Source organism: Monopterus albus, unplaced genomic scaffold (assembly GCF_001952655.1).
Source record: "Monopterus albus unplaced genomic scaffold, M_albus_1.0 scaffold54.1, whole genome shotgun sequence".
Classification (NCBI taxonomy): domain Eukaryota; kingdom Metazoa; phylum Chordata; class Actinopteri; order Synbranchiformes; family Synbranchidae; genus Monopterus; species Monopterus albus.
The window spans coordinates 1,283,133-1,299,220 of NW_018127934.1; the positions used below are offsets into that span (position 1 = coordinate 1,283,133).

The 16,088-nt window shown below is 38.7% G+C and overlaps 2 long non-coding RNA genes across 2 annotated transcripts in view; one reads left to right on the forward strand and one right to left on the reverse strand.

Moving 5' to 3' along the window:
- Positions 1-15,689, forward strand: part of LOC109961287 (uncharacterized) — a 184,933-nt gene extending 169,244 nt beyond the window's left edge. The window contains exons 4-6 of the long non-coding RNA XR_002275117.1: positions 13,314-13,373; positions 14,951-15,064; positions 15,619-15,689. This is a non-coding gene — a long non-coding RNA (uncharacterized LOC109961287). The remainder of the gene's footprint in view (positions 1-13,313; positions 13,374-14,950; positions 15,065-15,618) is intronic.
- On the reverse strand, positions 14,839-15,676 carry LOC109961285 (uncharacterized). The gene is made up of 3 exons (XR_002275115.1): positions 15,595-15,676; positions 15,257-15,308; positions 14,839-14,976 (listed from the first exon to the last, which is right to left on the reverse strand). It is a non-coding gene; the product is annotated as an uncharacterized LOC109961285 (long non-coding RNA).
- Positions 15,690-16,088: the final 399 nt, after the last annotated feature.

Genomic DNA, 16,088 nt, shown 5'->3' on the forward strand with positions numbered 1-16,088 from the left:
GCAGGTCACCCCAGTCTCTCCACAGTGGACTCTGCTTTGAAAGGTTTTAAGTAAAAATATCTCTCTGATAGGAGTGACTTGTGTGCTGTTCACTGTAGCTAATGTTAGTAAAACTGCTGGTACATGCTGAGCTGGTATAGATGTCCCAGGGTTGCACAAATATGGCTTTGTTAACTTTATCAGTCCAGGAAATCTTTCAATCTTTACTGCCAGTGGTAAAATGCAGTAGCTGTTACAGCGTAATGGGCCTCGCAACTGGTCAGCATGTGCACCCTTCTTGCACCATGTAGGGCTACAACTGATCGCTCACAGGTAAAACAGAATGTTTAATTCGCAGCATCACTTACTGCATGTTAAATGCAGGCTCAACTCTGTTTCTGCTGCTGTTTGTTGTATCGGATGTTTGTCTCCCTGGTCCCCCATGGAGATTACAGCCCGAATGATCTGAGTTTCATTCTGTCACTGTGAACAGTCCACATTATTAATGACTGTTGGACAAAACACACAAGCACTTGCAGGTAGAGATTCTGTGCATCAGAGCAGATATTGTGGGTGGCGCATGGTCTGTATCAAAGAGAGAGAGAGAGAGACAGTCTACTTATGTATTCTTGTCACAAAACATGCTCAAGTGGGAGAGCATTTAGATCCAAATTGGACAAGCTATTGCCTAATGAGTGAGCAGCTGTGTTTTTTTTTGTTTTTTTTAAGATCCAATGGCCTTAACCTTAAGGGATACTAGGTCTGAGCCTATACTGTAGCTATGAGTATATCCATGTTGCCTATGTTCATGTATCGGCCTCAGTCCAAGTGCAATAATTGTGACTATTTGCCAATATCAAGTTCAATTTGATAGTTATGAACCTGCAGTGAGTTAATTAAATGTGTATCTGACACACTGAAATAACAGCTTGAACTGAGCTTACTTAATCTGACACATTGTATTTTTCAGCTCAATCTGCTTGAACCAAATACTGGAGGTTTCAAAAACAGGCCTAGCCCTCATTTGATATGCACACTAGACTTAGTACCAAGAATGGGGTTATTGAAATGATTAGTTGCACAGTTAGACACAAACACACACACTTTTTCCATATTTGGAAGGACTACTGCCCATATTCACAAAAATGCACACACTCGCTCATTGGCCAATTTTTCTTTCACATCCAGCTCTGTTCAACTAGTTTAGGGTCAGGGACATGGAACCATGATGGGAGAAAGAGAGTGACATTATGTGCAAGAGAAAGCGACATCTGACAATATGGATCAGCAGTAATAGTTCAGGGCATCATGTGTCATGACAGTGCACCACATGACATGTGTGTCTCCCCATGCTTCTTGAGGAAGGAGGGAATTTATTATCAGGCAAGAGATCCAGTCATGATGGCCAACCTGACAAAGTTTTCCCCAGGGTCAATCAATCACATGTGTCCTCTGTGAAGACGCACCACCACAAGGGGCCCTGGGAGGCTTTTCCAGCAGATTAGTCACAGCCAAGTCTCATTTCTGCATCTGTGCCGGTACAAAGATGGAATGATGAAGTAAAGAGGGAAGGGCGAGTGATAAGTGAGGGGTAGGCAAAAAGTAAATGATGGAAGGTTTGGGACAAGAAAATTGGAAACTAAGGGAAGAAAAAGGAGGAGTATGCAGCGAGTGAGTAGAAGAGTGTGGTAATGAATGAAATGAGGGAAACAAAAACTTTTAACAAAAATAGTAAAATGATGAAATGACAAAGGAAGAGAAAGTACAACAGAAGAATTTAAATAGATGGGAACACAGAAAATAGCAAGTATTGGTTTCTGGCCACGTTTTTATATGTAGATATATTGGTAGCACTTTTTTCAGTATGTTAACATAATCCTCATTTTGTTGACTTATTACTTCATTGCTGCAGCAGATCATTCACTAAAGGAGAACCAACATTGTGCAACCGCTCATTTGTTCACTTCATGCTGTGTGCAAATACATTAAGCAGGAACTGCAAATATGCGTTCAACCACTTGACAAATATGTAGAAAGAATAAGGTTGATGAGGTATCGCATCAAATACTGTGCATCTGTATTGTTTTCAATGTAATACAGGACGACAGCGATTTACAATCAATATTTTAAGTTTTAATTTAGATTTTACATGCCGTCCCAACTTTTTCTGATTTGGGGTTTAAGGCATTTTTTTCTCTGATAAAATGTGTCTGGCTGCAGATTAGTTAATTTTGAAAGTAATTAAAAATTTCTCACATTTGTTCACTTAACTCCAAGAAGAGTACACTAAGCGTGCCAGCCTTTAAATACAAGCATTTTATTGAGTATCATTAAATACTGTATGTAAGACCAGACTTTACAACTGAAGCTTTGGTCTCTCAGTTCATAGAAATGATGCATTTCCAATGATGTTCCTGTGTTGACACAGTGGCTCTGTCCCACTTTTATCACAGTCATAGTAACAGCTCTATCTGTTCTTTACCTAAAGCTGTGTGTGTGTGTGCTTTTATTTTATCCATGTTTACTCTTAAACTTTTTCATTAGACTCGTTCTGTACTTTCAAGTCAGTTCTTTGCTTTCACTTAAACTTTCACCTTCTGTTGCTGCGCAGGCCGATCACACAGCTACTCAGCAATGTCCTGGTAAGAAATGTTTTTGAAATAATGCTGTTGCACATTTTCTCTCGCTGGTATTCAGATGCATATACCACAGACCTACACACTTGACTTCCACTCCACTCTACTGGTTAAGGATGAGGGCCACTGACTTTTAGCTGATGATGCATTCAGATTTAAACAGCTGAACACTGGTTCAAGTAGACAGATCCTAAGCACTGCCTCTTTCCATCTTTGCCCCAGTCACAGTTACACATAAACTTGTACAATCATTAGTGACTAAAAAGCAGTCTTGCATTTGAACTGGCTTTTATCCTGTTTACTTAGTGGATAAGACGGACCACAGTCATCACGTAATACACACTAAACTGAGATTGGCATCTAGCAAGCTCCCTGTGGCATAACAGAAGTGGTGTGACTGACCTGTCAAAAGATCAAATCTACTGTAATAGCTATATTTAAATCACATTTATTTACATTTAGCAATGAGAACACACATACTGTAGCTCTGGAGGACGTCTCAGACGGTGCTTAAAACCCTTAAATAATTCAATGAAACAAAGATATTTAAAACAATGGTTCAGCACACAGCCTTTAAGTTTATGCAATAGTGCATCTGTATCAAATGCTTTACTGTAGTCAATAAAGGAACAACAAAGACTGTTGTTTTTAAATGATATGAATCAATAACGTTTCAGTAGAAAGATGTGATCGATAGCGGAGTAACTCATTTTAAGTCCTGCTTGATAGAATTATCCTTGCAGAACTTACAAAACTTTGTGTTCAATACATTTATAAACAGGTCACCCAGACCTCAGAAGTACGATGGCTCTGTAATTGTTTCAGTCTCCACTATCAATTTTCTTCTTGTAGAGTGGCACAATAAAACCAAGCACCGAATCTTCAAGGATCACCCCAGAGTCCAGAATTATGTTCAGCAAAGAAATACATGGGGACATAAAAATTCATGCACTATTATTAATACCACACATTTAATATCATTCAGAACTCGATCTATTACAGCAGTTTTCCTGTATTACAATTTTAGTATAACCTGCCAAATGTCTTGCTCAGTAAACCTTTCATTTAGGACACTTGTGTCCAAGACATCGCTGGTGAGGTCACAGCATTTAAACGGAATTTGACAGTGTTGATCGTCTTTACCACCGTCATTCAGCATCTTCCAATAAACCTTTTGGTCTGTTGGCTACACGGTCCTCAGCTCTCCAGTGTTTCCTGTGGATCAAGTGGTTTGGTGTGGGGGTGGCCCGAGTGTTTCCGGGGTGTGGGGGGTGTCTCCGCCTCCTCTCTTGTCATCTGTCCCTCTCTGAGCTCCATCGTCCATCCCTAATCCATGTTCTCTCTCTGTGGAGATGAACACTTAATAATTATGTGGTTTAATAAAGGCAAGTTATTTTTCATTGACAATTATAAGTTGTTGTTTTTTTTTGCGGTGGCTAAATTAAGCCCTCAACAGTTCGCCAGTTTCTGGTGCATCACTCCAGCCTGACGAAAGTGAGACGTGAACAGTGATACAATGGAGTTCTGTCTGTTGCCTGAAAAACACATCTAAAAATGTGCTCCATCTGAATTGGCCTTAACTGCACCTGTTTGTGTCTCACTGTTTGCTTTACGGGCTTCCCAGGCGAGTCACTGAGGCGCTTGATTAAATGATTGATTGGTTGGATTGATGTTTTGCCATGGTGGCACAGATTTTGCCGTGGCGGGGTGCCACAGAGAAATGTTACCAGTGGAAACACTGTTAAATGGCTTCCTGTGATTTTTACATAACTATTTTTTTTATATCAATCAATTACTTGTACCCAAGGAACAGAGTGATTATACTAAGATTTTGACATGCCTGACTGTGATTTTGTGTAATTATAGTATAAATCAGCATCATACAAATTTGATTAAACCCACTGGTGTTTTTCAGTGTTTCCTTATAATAAAAGCAAGCAGTGTGATATGTGCTTGTTTTAGTGTTTTGAACTCCAGAATCAGTTCAGTTAAGTGTCACGTTGTCTGTTCTATGCATGAGTATGCCTCACTTTTAAATTCACATTCGGTTCAACGAACCCTATTTGCTCCAATCCTACAGTATCTCCCAAGATACTCCTGGGGCACACAAGATAGTTTGGTAAATAGGACTCTAGGAACTGGTAGTGTTCATTTCCATGGAAATGTTGATGAAAAAGAGCATGAGTAATGTCCTCAGGGAGGAGATGAACAGACTACATAAAAGTAACTTGGCAGTTGAGCAGTGACTCGCAGCAAAGTCATACTCTGAAGTTTGAAGTTACACATCTTGAGGTGACATGTTGCCAAGAAGCTGTAGCTAAAACACACTGTAACCAGTTCTAAAAAGGAAAAGAAACAGATTTTTCATGTCATGTAATGCATCCATTCATTATAGATATTTATGTTCTGTTACAGTGGCAGCAGGCCTCACAGGGTGACCCCCATCCTCAAGCGCTTCCTGCGACATTACTGGACAAATTACAGTATACAATCCTGATGGCATGTAGTGGACGTCAGGGTCTCCCAGATGAGTGTCTGATATACCTCCACATGCCCTAATTAGATACCAAAACCACCTTGATGCAAAGGGGCAGCTCACTTATTCAAGTTCACCACTGTTATCCAGGTTTTCACTCATTCCCTAAGTGAAATTATCTAAGGTGAGAAGAAGTCCCCCCTTTAAATTATGAATGCTGAAAAGTGGAATCTAATTGTGCGAACTGTGTCTTTGTCTGTGTGACCCAAACCTGTGAAACACTAGGGACCTCGCCAGGTTTTACCTGAAGTCTAGCCATGTACACATACATGCTAGGATATGCTCCAGACCTCTGACATCCAGACAAATAAAAGTCATTTAAAAATATTGCCCTGGGTTCTGGGAACTTGTAATGGGATTTTATTTTACTATTTCCTTAGCATTTAATAGATGACACGCTTAACTTTGAAAATAATTGTCAGATAAGTAAGTAGCAATGAAAATAATTGTGAAATCGCCAAAGATTTCCAGGCACTTATTCTAATCCTAAAAACCAGATTTTTTGTCTCATTTCACTTGATGCAACAATGGGAGAAAACTGTGCACAGTGCACATAGCCAACATAGACCAAGATAATATGCTAAGCAAAGCAAGGCAAATTTATTTATATAGAACATTTTCATAAACAAAGGCAATTCAAAGTGCTTAACACAGTGCACACAGGTAAAACATTAAAATGCATACATAGATAAAGTATTAAAAGGCAACTTACATTAAAACATTAAGTGCAAATTAAAAGCAATAATTACATGACAGCACAGTGTAGCAACAAGCCAAGTCTAGGTACCTAGTACTTTTTGGTTTGCTGTGCCAAACTGTGGATTTTCACTGTTTCAATCTACTTCATTCCCCTTTACTTCAGTCTTCACAAGACTCAGAGAAATTTACACCAGAGGTGGATGTACTTAGTTTGTTTGTGTTTTCTGGAAAATCTGATTCATCAGAGTCAATACAGTCGTCTAAATAGTCCTATAACAGCTGTGGCAGACTAATAATAACAATAATTTGTAGCCATAGATGTAGCAGAGTAGAACGAAGGTTAAAGATATCTACCTTTCCTTCCGTTGCAATTGAAGCTTTTTCCCCCTCATCCAGGCAGCACCAACACAAAATGCAAGAAAGCGTGTTGTGCTGGGTGAACCACTGCCTACTCACCCCTTTTCTTTTACACCAGGCCTGCGAAGGGGTTGTGAGAGACCCTTAAACATTTAAGCATTTGGATACCCACTGCTGCCCCCAGATATCCTGCAGGTCTGTGCGCCACATCATTTCCATAATGGAATTTTAGAATCTAAATACATTTAATATTTTTTACATAAATTTGTTGGTATAAGAAAAAAAAGAGGAGCATATTGACTAGAAAGTCATCTGCAACACTTTGAGTTACTGCCATGGACGAGCTACAGTACTGCTTAAGGGTGAACTCTACTGGGCTCCTGCTAGTATGATACTGTATCACCATGGTAAAAAGAAGCCATAACCAAAGTAAAACCATAACATGCACTCATATCTGAATGTGGACAGGTGCTAATATTTACTTTAAATATGTGAAGTGGTTTGCTTGCCAAGCTTGTACAGTACAGTAGGCTATCAGTTGACTCATACAAAGTCTCGTCTACACTTTACCATATAACAAAATGTGAAGTACTTAGCACATGCAAATGAATCCAATAATTAAAATGTGCATAAATTGCAAGTCACAGTAAATTTAATAATGTTTAAAACCCATTATTAAACGATGGTGCTCAGCGTCCACCACAATATCAGTGCAACAGATGCCTTTGACCCAATTTCAGACCAGCACAGAAGGTTAAAACAAATAAAAAGCACTTTTGTGTTTGTTGTGCTCCTTTGCTGTGCCATGCCCCAAAACAGCAATGTCTCTTTAACATCTTTACACAGCCAGAATTGCCTTTGTTTCTGAGAATAATCCGCAGCGCTAGTAGTAAAGAGGTCTTTGTCCCTTAATTCTTACCCTGTAAATGGCCATTTAGAGAGTGATTGTACCACTTCCTGCACAGCGCAGCAACATGAAAAGGTAATTAAAAGGAACTGCTCATGAGGTCAATTAAAAATAGCAAACGATTAATGCTATATAAAGTAGGTTTCTGTCTAAATATGCATTTGATGTGTTTTATGAAGTCCTCAGGGGCAGCATTCACACCAAGCCTGGGACAGCAGTATTATATTTTCAGACAAACTTACCCTTACTTAATGGATATGAATATGTACTGTATAAAGATTTTTATTGATGCAGTGTAAAATGGTTGTTTTCTTCCAAGGAACATCCCTCGAGCAGAGGGGCATTCAATAAATATGGCTACTGTAAAACAGCACTATTGAGGCTTACATGTATGAGTGTATTGAAAGAGCAGTGAAAAAAGAATTTTCCCATATTTGCCTCATTTTTATGTCCCCTCATCTGCGGCAGCCGTCTGTCCATCCATCCGTCCATCTTATTCTTTTGACTGCAATATCTCAGGAAGGCCTTGAGGGAATTTCTTCATATTTGGCACAAATATCCACTTGGACCTAAAGAACTGATTAGACTTTTCAGAGTGTTCACTACAGGGCAGAGGAAAACAACTGCAAGGACATTCATTGGCAACCCAGTTGTTTTTTTTTTTTTTTTGTTGTTGTTGTTGTTTAATTAACTACATTTCAGTGTGGATGAGCTGCCTCCTCTCACTGACTTTGAAAGAGTGAAAATTAGCAAGAGAGCATATGGTCAGGGTTTTCTCTCATCCTCTCCCACACAGGAAGTCCACTCCCCGTGGGGTGACAGGGTGCAGCACACAAAGTCTGCTCCTTTGCTTCTGTCTGAGCTGAAGGTCTTCACAGTCTGAGACAGAGGAGAAGACATTGCTAGTGTAACTAAAATGCTAGTAAAATAGATCCTCTGGCTTAATAATGACCATATAAAATAACTTTAATGAGCACTATGCTGCTAATCACAACTTGTTCTGCATTGAGAGAAGTCACTTGATCCATTTTACTGGCGAACTGTTGTCAGTAATTTGATCAAGTGAATACTGCGATAAAATGGGTAAAGAAACATTGCCATGCTCAGCATCTCTCAAAACAATGATACTGTACGAAGGAGTTTTTGTGTGTTTCATTTCATTTATTTCTGTTCAAGCAGTTCTACCGTAATATTTAGATGATTTTACCTGATTTGAGGTGCACTCTTTTTTAATACAGGGCTCATTTTAATGAATTGGATTACATTGATTGTGATAGCATAATCAAGTGTGTAAGGCTAGAACATGGTTCCCCAGACTGCAAGTAGGCAAATATTCACAGGGATCATTTGGCGATGTGCACATGGCTGTCCATGTTTACACACTTTGTTTCCTTTTTGAGCTGGTTTCCCAAAAGTCGATGGATCAACCAATGGTACTTGACTTAGATCTGCCCATCAGGGTGTTTTGGGAGCTGTGTGTGTACTGGGATGCAAGACTATGTGAACTTTCTTTGCATAGACATTCAGATGTGTTTACATGCATCTTGGGAGAACTGTAAATCCAGTCTTTTATTTTGGTCACATCTTATTGGAGGCGTCTAAATGTGTACCACTCACTATCCACTCACTCATAGCAGATTATTGTCTGCTTGAATTAAATTCTGCAGTTGTGATTTCCTCAGTTACCAGTGAGCTCCTGGGCCTCTTCATCTGGACTGGTATAATTATATTTGTCTGCATCTCTGGAGAGGACTGGGAGGACAGGCACTTGCCTCTGTTCATTTTAATAATTGGAACAATGCAACCCTTCCCTTACATGAATGCCTTGTGCACCAAAGTTCAGTGATCACTCCAGTAATTTCTTTTCTTAGCTTTTTGAAAAGCAATAACATTATTTTATACTATTAAACTTTTCAAATAACCTCTGAATTGACAATTTGCAAGCCATTTACTGTTCCTGTCCACATTGGTGGAATGATTTCTTTGATGGCTTCTTCTTCCAGTTCTTTCCTTAACAATGAAGGGAAATATTTTGCTTTGAAGGCATCGCTTCACTTAATGCAACACTTTAAGATTATTGAAAATAAGAACCCCCATCCTGTCCCTCATAGAACAGTGGCACAAAGCGACTGACCGACCATTTTCTCTCCTCTAAATGGAAATGTTAACATATACATAGATGTCACTGTTGCTGACTTCACTGCGTCACAATAGTTCTTCCAGAAGGCCACACTGCTTCCATTTGAGGAACAGCTAGGGACAGAGCTCGATGACAGTTTAACATCTGTGGCAGTTTAACAAATGAATCCAGTCCCAAATCTGCTTATCAAACTCCAATCTGTTTAAGTACTTTTAGTTTAAAAGGTTTACTGTTTGTTTGTTTGTTTGTTTTAACTCGGTGCAGCAACAAAACAAATTTAATCAGTTTTGCGTAAGAAAAGATCTCATTTAATATTTGAGAATGCAGCTTGTTCATGTTAATAATGCGACTGTTCAATGTAACTGCGACTTAAAAACCAAACACCAGACGAACCTGACACTGAGTTATAGAAACTATGCTAATTAACTATCAAACATAAACCACATTTTGCAGAGCTGAAGGGTTATAGGGCTTTCATGAAATGTAAGAGTATCACTGCTCTGTGACATTCATTAACTCTGTCCTGACTTTTTTTTTTTTTTTTATTGCATTCACTATTCACTGGGGAGCTGTGCTGTGGCTGCAGTGAAACAACACAGTGACAATAAAATATACCTTCCTAAACTTTGTTTCATTTCAACACCTTTCATTGCTTACACTAAATTTTGCCCCCTTTAACCTTTTCCTATTATTCCATCTCTAGTCTTTCAGTTGTTCCTTTAAACCAAAATAAGCCAGCAATGCAGTTTAGCTGCCAGCCCCAAATCTAATGCTTTGTCGAACTCTTGTTGTAAAATATTGTATTTCACATGTTCCACCGAGTAATCACGTGTGCCACAATCATCATCCTTTTATTTTCTTTGCCAATGTCTATAGTGCCAGAGAGAGAAAGATAAGAGACTAACAAAAATAACAAGAACAGGAATAAATAATTTGAATAGGGATTTGTTCTGCATCAGAACTTAACAAATCCAAACATTTCTCCAGCTCCAAAATGGAACCCATCCCCAGTTACAGAATTTTATTAAATATAAGAACATTTAATTATTAATCAGGTTCTATGTATGATACAGCATGTTAACGCTGAAGGTATAATGCAATGAGATAGTTGCAAAGTTTCTGTACTATGATGGAAACCTAAAACTGGGAAATTAACTATTAACTAATAAATTATTAAATGATGGGAAATTAAAAGTTAGCCTGCCTCAACTCTGTAACTTGTAAAATTTGAAACGACAAGCAGGTAAAATCTCAGTTACGTGAAGTAAACCAACAATCGCAAGTAAAATTCTGATCTTGAAAAGCTGTATTATCTGTACAATAATGCCAGCTGCCTTAAATGAGCCATTCATATTACATTAGTTAATTATGTGAATTCATTAGTTAACATTCTGAAATGGGAAAAAATGGAGATTTAAATTGCATTCAATCTTTTGTGCTGAGATTTAGGGATCCACTTATCCTTTTCTGTTTAAAGCTCATCTTGACCAATTCAATATAATGTGTGTATATAGTGTCTAAGCTATTGTTACATAAATGTTGCTTCTTTTATTCATTTGGAAATAACCAACTCAGTGAAATATGTCCATTTCAAGGCCTTTAGGGATAAATCAAATTCAGATCTTTACTCAGCTGCCTGCTAAGAGTTATGCAGTCCTCTGCAACATTTTTCTGACAGACAAATCATTGATGCCATCTCTTGTTCCTTCTTTTCTTTCCCCAAGACTACAGAATCAAAACTGAACAAATATTTTTATCTTCCCATGTAACTGTGTGCAAACACAGTCTTATTGTCTTGAAAAGACGTCTGTGAAAACTCTATCTTATGCATAAATGCCGACTTGCTTTTTATTTTTTTAGGTTTAGCATGTCATTTTGACAGTTTTTGTGACACAAAATGTCACAGCTGGCTAAATGGTGCAGACAAAGATACTGAGCAATCAAAGAATTTCCAACATGGGAAAAGTCACAATATTTATAGACCGTAGTGACAGGAGAATGAATTATAAATACAGTTCAAACACAACTCTAATCTGGTTTTCTTCTGCATTTCCAATGTTTATAATACTGTTTCTAACTTATAATATTAAAACTTTTGCATAACATAAAATCAACATCAATAAAAAAAACATATACTGTGTTAGGAACTAAAACAGTATCAGGTTGACTGAGATATTAATTACAGTTTGGTATCACTAAATCCTGGAGCTGTAAATGTGACCCTCAGGTTAATAAGGAAATTGATGGTTAAAAGGAATAATTAAAATATAACTACTATAACTTATTGCTAATCTATTAGAGTTAAGGAGACAGCCAACAGGAGCACTCTGTTGTAATGAGCTTTGCAACATATTCCAATGAGGCCAAATACAGAAATCCAACCTCAACCCAAGTCTTAAAAGCAGTTATTTAAAGACCGAAGCTTAGCATTAAAATTTACAGCCTCAATAATCCACTACTGCCTTGTTGCAGTGGTTCTGTGTACTGTAGGTTGACGTGAACTCAGACTATATGGAGGAGGCAGTAATTACAAATAATATACTTATGGGAATCTTATTCAAAAACTTTTCTTTGCAGAGCTATAACCATACAGAGATGGATTCAACACTTAGCCTTTCCACCTTTATACTACCCACAGTCTAGTGTTTAATTCAGCATGCAGCTCTTTCATTCATGCTGGATGTATGACCTGTGTGCATCTCCTGGTCTCATAAAAAGTCTTTTTGTATGTCTTGTATGACAGTTCAGTCCCTTTGGTCACTATAAGTTTTTCTCAATGCAAATACATAGGTAGATAGAACTTATTATTGCCATATACTGTACAAAATTGATGTACTTATGTCTGGCTGGCTTTTTGAAATTGCTTATAGACTTCCAACACTATGTCTGTAATGTCTATATATGTCTATATGGTGTTTAGCTCTCACTTTCAAACTATTTGATACAAAAAGAATTAGTAATGATATAATACAAGTCAGCGATTTTTGAATTGATTCAGCTGATATTCACTTTTAATTTCACCTATATTTGAAAAACTATACATACTAGGGGTGGGGTGGTTCAATGAAAAAAAACAACCCGTTCGTTTGGCAACTCAGGTTCAGGGCACATATTTATTGTTTGGTTCATTTGAAATAGTTTGAGAGTTGTTAGGGGGGAAAAAAGCCTTGTGCCAGTAACCCAGTAAAACCTATTGGCACGGATAAAATGTCGATTGCAGCTGTCAGTCTTATAAATGGCCAGGGGACAAGACAAAGTACAGTAAGAAGATCTGCCAGTGTCACTTCGGTCTGCTACAGATTTACTGAGAATTCATCTCTGAAAGCAAGACATGAGCAGCGTGTTTGGCTTGTCAGAACAGACGCCTGTCAGCAGGATGGCGGTCAGACAAAAAGTCTTTACTGGACTAATCGACAGTAAAAGTATAGCTATCAGACAGAAAATGACTAGTGATTGAAGGTATTCAGACAGCTGTTTGTGGAGCTTGTTTCAATAAATGCACCAGAGGGTAAAAAATAGACCTGAAGCTAAAAAAAAAAAAAAATGCAGGGGTGATATGCGTCTTACACACTGTGTCAGTTGAAGCATTTAATTAGAAAGGAATCATCTCTCGGTGACACGTGTAAAAACATGTCTAAAGTGGTGGATAAAATGACATTACCTTGCTGTCCTGGGTACGTGTACCGAGCGAGAGTATTCTCTTCAGCAGGGTATATTGTAATTGCAAGTAGAATATGGGCTCGATACAGGTTTTGAGCTTGTAAAAACTTCAGAATATGTGTAGGAAAACCTTAATCGATTAAACATTTTACATTCTGTATGTGTAGAAAATGTTCTGAATGTGAATAAAATCAGTATGTATGATTACAAAATAAGTGCATTTGTGAACATCTGTGTACAGATGGAAAGCAGCATATACAAGTTTCAAGTTACAAGTTTGAATTCTGACCATGTTTTTACACCTGAATCTGATCGGACAATGACAGCCCAATCACAGAGCTGTGTCAAACTGTCCAGTCAGAGGGTAGTTAAGTCTCACATGCTTTATCTCCACTGCAGGTCCTGAGAGGTGTAGTAGACTTCCAAGATGACAACGCTGGGGGCTCTTCTGCCACACAGGTGGGTAACAGCAGAAAATGTGCATCATTCGATGTATGCAGTGTGCAGGTGCTTAGTTGTTGTTCTGAGGTAAATCATATGGGCTACTTTATCTAGTGTTTAGCCAGAACTGAATGTTCATTTGGGAGGTTCCAATCACAATAAACACGCCCACTTGAAAGGTTCTGGTTTGGAACACAAGTGAGGAAGTCAGGCTTGGATAAGCCTGGAAACCCTAACCCCGTAACCGCCACGTTAGCTGATGTTGCCATGAAAAGGGCCCATTGCCTCAGTAGGGTTGTTACCAAGGGGTGTAACCTCTGAGGCTGAGAAATGAAGCCAATGCAGAAGCGCCAAAACCTGCACTTCCTCAAATGGCCGCTTGAGGCTGGCACCAAAGGGGAGTCAATCCCCATAGATTCCAATGTTAAAAAGTCCAACTTTACAGGAGAAATAAATATTTTTACAGCCTGGTACTAAAAACGGTTTTGGTGTCTATAGATAATTTTGCCTTCTATGACAACTGTCAAGGGGTGCATTTTATTGTAGCTTTTTTTTTTTTTGTTGAAATTATATTCAGACTAAAAGTTGTTCCTTTAATTAAGGGCGTGGCCACTTTGATTGACTGGTGGGAGGGTCACGCCATAGGTGGCTGGCCACTATCTGTCTAGAGAGCTCCCCTCACTCTCCGCCTTTTGCCCATTTTAGGGTTAGACCGAGCAGGCGGAGTGTAGCACTACTAATATGGTGGCGGCCAGACTTGAGCTTCAAAACCACTCTTCAGAAAATCAATGGGTGACGTCACAGTGGGTTTGTCCAGTTGTCACTGGTGTAAATTTCATGTGATTGACAATCTTGTTAGAGCAGTGTCAGTGGCTGGATAACTGAGTGGGCCTGGCTCTCAGCCACTGTTATACAGTGGAAATACGGTGCGGATAGTGTGTGTCATGCCATATGAAATGATTCAGGAATGCTGTGTTGTAAGGTTATATGGATAGGTTATGATTGGAAAATAGTGTTTTATTGCGGGGCCCTGAAGATTTATGACAGGATGGCCTGATACTCTTCTTTGTGGCCAAATAGTGTTTAAACATCAGTGAACCTTTATAATGAGCTTCCATATGTGTGCTCATCCATTCTTCATTACATTTACATAGCACCTTTTTGTTTTCAACACCAAGTTCAGCAGTGTTTAGAAGACACGGATGTTTAGCACATTTCTTTCTTGTAGTGGAGTACCTATGTGCATTTGAGTGTTTGTCTGCCACCTTTGCATAAAGGCAGAGCTTCCATTTAGACTAAAGTCAAGACAAACTATCAGCAGCCAGTGATCATCAATGAACCTCAAAAATTTTGAAAAGCACTTAAATGAGGGAGACCACACGTGATTCTAATTCACCACTATGTGCCTTGTGATGGTGCTATATGAGACCAACAGTCAGATATGGAGAATAGAACATGCTGAACATACAGAGAGATGTGTTCTTCAAATTAAGGCGTATTTATTTTTTTCATCACTTTCATATATTTTGTAATACATTCTTAGTTACAATAATGTCTTGTTCTGCTCCTGTAATATGTCCTGCTTTACATTCAAGGTGGCAGCGGCCAGACGAACCTGTCTCTGGTGGCAGAGGAAGCACATGCATTACATTGTCCCTCTTCAAGAACAAATTTAGGCTACACCCCTACACTGATTAAGCTGTGGACAGGTAAGCTCATCAGAATAGATACCATGGTACAATTTGTAAAAGTTAAAATATCCTCCTCCTTCAGAGGAGTATATGCATTCAGTATATGCATGCGCTTACTGAAGGGGTGGTGTTAAAACTAAGGTGGAAGTGGTTGGGTGGAGGAGTCATTAAAAATGCTGCAATCTGCCTGTAGGAGGCTGAGACACCTACCTCATAGTAAAATAATATGGTGTCACTTGGCTACTACTTCACCATCCGTGCACTAGAGAAAAAAAAGTTTCCACAATGTAAATGTATTAAATGTATCATGAGTTAAAGAGAATAACCGACATGAAAACTCCCATTTAAATTCAGTGGGCATCATATACTGCCACAATAAAGAACACAACAACCCTTCGATAAATCTGGTATAAAACATGCATTTAGTAAGAGGTGTTCGTTTTTCTGCATTCATGATCATTTTTATGAAATGTGTTAGATTGTACAAGTTTGCTTTTCTGTGGTCATAGAAGAGTAAACTGTTATAACTAGGATATTTTTTGACTAACCTTTTTCAATGCATCTTCCAATAGGCCACAGATTGGTGAAGGGACGTCTGATGGCATCAGGCCCCAGAGTGCAGTGGACGAGAGCATGGTATTCCATGCACCGTGTAGATGGTCTTGGCTGTGTTGTGAGAAGTACAGACAGTGTCCCGGGCCCCTGGCACTGCTACACATCAACACCGCTCACAAGTTGAGCAGGTGAGAAATGTATTCTGAAGGTGTGGTGGTTCAAACAGGGGTAAGCACTATTATTTTTCTACCATGACAACTTCAGGTCAGACTCTCATTCCTTAAGCCATTGTTTTCATGACAAACTCGTTTAAAAATTGACTATCAGAATTACAAGTTGGGACCAAGTACTTCAAAATGCAATTGCAACACAGTGCAATGCATTACTTTATTGTAGGATAAATATAGCATCAAAAATAGCGTTTTAATGGGTTTCAATGGGGCAGATTTTGGTCCTAGGGACAATTACATGTTTTTATATATAATAT